The following is a 3,420-nucleotide window of genomic DNA, read 5'->3' on the forward strand; positions in this document are numbered from 1 at the left end:
GGAACTTTTAACAATGATTCAGTAGCAGCATAGAACAGATAGGACAGATCGGATAAGCAAATGGGGTAAAAATTGTAATGTAATTATCAACAAGCCTATGTTTTATATCTACAAGAGCAAATTACAGCTATAATATTTAAAATTATTCAAACAATGATTCTAAATTTCTTCTTTTAAAAATAGCTACATCTTTTACTAAAGACTCTATATATGTTAATTCATAAAATATCAGTACTTCTGGATATGCTTGTATATTAAATATTCATTCTCTCTTGCCCAAGGAACCTCTTTTCTAGTGTGTCTTCCATTTCAAGGAAATCATCACTCAAAGTGAATGAAAAAGAGAAAACCACTATGACTAGAAAAGTATTTACTGTGGAGCTCTGGTGGCCTAGTGGCAAGAAGCTGTGTATCAAAAAAATCATGCTCCTAGATTTCTAGCTTTTCCTCTATGACCAGTTCTGTACTGATCTGCAATGTTTAAAAGTTTACATCACCAAATTGAAGCAGGTTTAAGGTGTCAAACAGCTGTGCATTAACACAAAATAAACAATAAAATGATAAATATAGTCAAGTTCATAACGAATATAGGTGTTCTTCTCATCATTGTAGATTCTTGGGTAATGTGCTATCAGTGCATCCTGTGACCCAATATAGATGGAGTTGTATATTTTCCAATAAACATCTCTGACTTTTCTGACTGGCTGAAACAAACCCTGTAAACAATATTGCAACATTTTACATGGTCCAATAGCAACTCTCAGGCCCTCAAGGGCTCCCATAACTGCCTGAATTACATGAGGAGAGGTCTCAAACACATTAGGCCAAACATAGTTCAACAAGTGATTCAGTGAGTCTTCACAACCAAATCCATACACTCCAAGTGTCATGTGTTGTACTACTGGACTAGCTGTCTATCTGTGCACAAGGTCCCTATCCATTAAAGCATCTTCAAGTAATGGTGTTACAGCATAAATATAGTCTTTTTCCATTTGACTAATTTATTCAAACAAGAAGGAAAGATATTTTAACACTCCATTTTGAACATTCAGTTCAGGAACTCTGTAGCCATTCATTAAGGCAGGAAGTACTGTAAAGGGTGAACACATTTCTGCAATAATAGCTATTTCCACGGTGGTACAAACTCTGTTCTGTCTTTCTTGAACTTTGATGTTATTTAGAAGTGTAGCCAATACATCATGAGGGCCAATAGCCTTTGCAATATAACCAAATGTATTCACCGTGGCTCTACAAATAGCCTTATTGTGAGCTTTCAAGAGTTCTGAAAGTTCAAAGCAAATCCTCATCCATTCTCTTGCAGACACATATTCTGCTCCCCTATCAGCAATATGTCCAAAAAGATCAATACAATTTTCTTATACTTTTTCATGCCTGTTCTTTAAGATTGGGATAAGCTCTTCAATTGGTGGGATCATCTTATGCATACCCATTACATTTACAATAACCTTCAGTGCTCCAAGGATGCTGCCCAATACTTCAGAGTACTCTTCACCCAAATACTCATACAAAACTACACTGAAGTGCCCCATCAATTTTTCTTCTTGACAAGTCTTCATGACAACAGCAGTTTACAAGATCAAGTCAGCTTCCTGTTGCCTTACTTTGGCTGATTTGTTATTTAAAAGCCCCCAAACTGTACCACAGATCTGAGGCTTGCCAAGAGCATTAACCACAGTGCCAAAGCCATTCAACATTACTGGGTCCTCTGTAGGCTCTTCTTGGAATGCACAAAAAACCATCAGTCAGTTGCTCCTCAAGTAAATTACCCATGATTTTCTAAATTGTCTCCATTACCATTTTTCTATATTGTTCAGCTTCATCTTTCAAATCATCCACGATCCTAGATATATCTACGGCACCTACTTTGTTCACCAACTCCACAGTAGTATCAACTAACTGTCAGTAATTTCTTCTATCCAAAGCCATTTGGTGTTGCCAAAAATGTTTGAAAAAGAGAGGAAGAATCTCTGTTTTAATGTAGTTTGCTTCCACACCATTTGTTCCAGAACACTGCTTGACCACCTTTAGCACAATTGTCTTCATTTCTTCTTCAGGCAATTGGAATTCTTGAATAAGGATTAACATCACTTCTCTTTTTTGTAATTGACATGTTCTGCATCCATGAGAGGAATACAATAGTGAATAGCTTTTTATAAAATTTCTTTTATTTTATTATTTTTGTGTGTGTACCGTCAAATTAGATCTGACTGGTACAGGAGGAGATTATCCCTCCTTATCCAGCAGAGCATCTGGTGGATTTCAACCGCATACCTCTGGGATTGCAGTGCAGCTTCCTGCCACTAGGCCACCAGAGCTCCCTCGAAAAGCTTTTAAGAAAACAGCCAGACCCTTTCCTCTGTGCTGATAGATACCTTTCCACAAAAGCTTTAGCACAGAATGAAAAGATTTGATACCATAAGGAGTTGCCGCTTCAGTCAAAGCGGCAATAACCAAAGTGCTAATGGTCTGAACTTTCTGTTGTTCATCCATGAGACCATGTTCAATAATTTCAACTAGACTTCTGAGTGTGGCAAGATGGCACAGCCCATAAGGATAGCTATCTGCACTTCACCAAAGACGACATTCAGATGGCTAACAAGCACATGAAGAAATGTTTGATGGCGGAGGTGGAGAGCACAGTGTGAAGAGCCAGAGGGATAACAGCCTGTGTAGAGAGGATACCAGAGAGTACTTTACGCTCCACAGAGACTGACCATCACAGCATGACGCGAACAGTAGGATTTTGAATCAGAACTTTTGCTAATACATTATTTTAGAAGCTTTAAAAACCAGAGCCCTGCCTGCCTTCCCTGCAGCGGTCCTGCAGTGGTCCCACCACGGACCCAGCAAAAGCTGGAATCCACGAGCTGAGCTGAGCTGAGCTGAGCTGCATTGAGACTCACCTGAAAGGAAAAAGGTTAGTGGGGAAATCGGCTGAATTCTCTTGAGCCCACTAAAACCTGGAGGGTCTGAGGTGTGGCGTGGACAATAGGAATTGAATCATAACTTTAGTCGAAACTTTTAGTATTGGAACTGTGGGAACAAAGCCACGCGGACTCGGCAAAAACCGGAAGCCACTAGATGAGCTTCTAAGAGACCCATTTGAAAGGAGAAAACTTAGTAGGGAAATTGGCTTATTTCGCTTAAGCTCCACTAAGACCCAGTGGGTCTGTTGCATGACGTGGACAGTAGAAATTTGAATCAGAACCTCTGCTGGAGTGGACTCAGAACGAGCTAATAGCCTCAGTTGCAATCCGGACCACTTTTCATTTGCACTGCAGATCGGCAAATGCCGGAATTTGCAAGCCGAGCTTCTGAGGGACCCATTTGAAAGGGTTAACCTTTGGGGGGAAAGTAGCTGAATTTTCTAAAGCTCCACTAAGGCCCAGTGGGTTTGTT

General features: G+C 39.8%; 1 pseudogene; it reads right to left on the minus strand.

The window, feature by feature from the left end:
• Positions 1–512: 512 nt before the first annotated feature.
• Positions 513–1,445, minus strand: LOC102862767 (annotated as a pseudogene).
• Positions 1,446–3,420: the final 1,975 nt, after the last annotated feature.

Source organism: Elephantulus edwardii, unplaced genomic scaffold (genome assembly GCF_000299155.1).
Source record: "Elephantulus edwardii isolate Elephantulus edwardi_28Jun2011 unplaced genomic scaffold, EleEdw1.0 scaffold00209, whole genome shotgun sequence".
NCBI classification, from domain to species: Eukaryota; Metazoa; Chordata; class Mammalia; order Macroscelidea; family Macroscelididae; genus Elephantulus; species Elephantulus edwardii.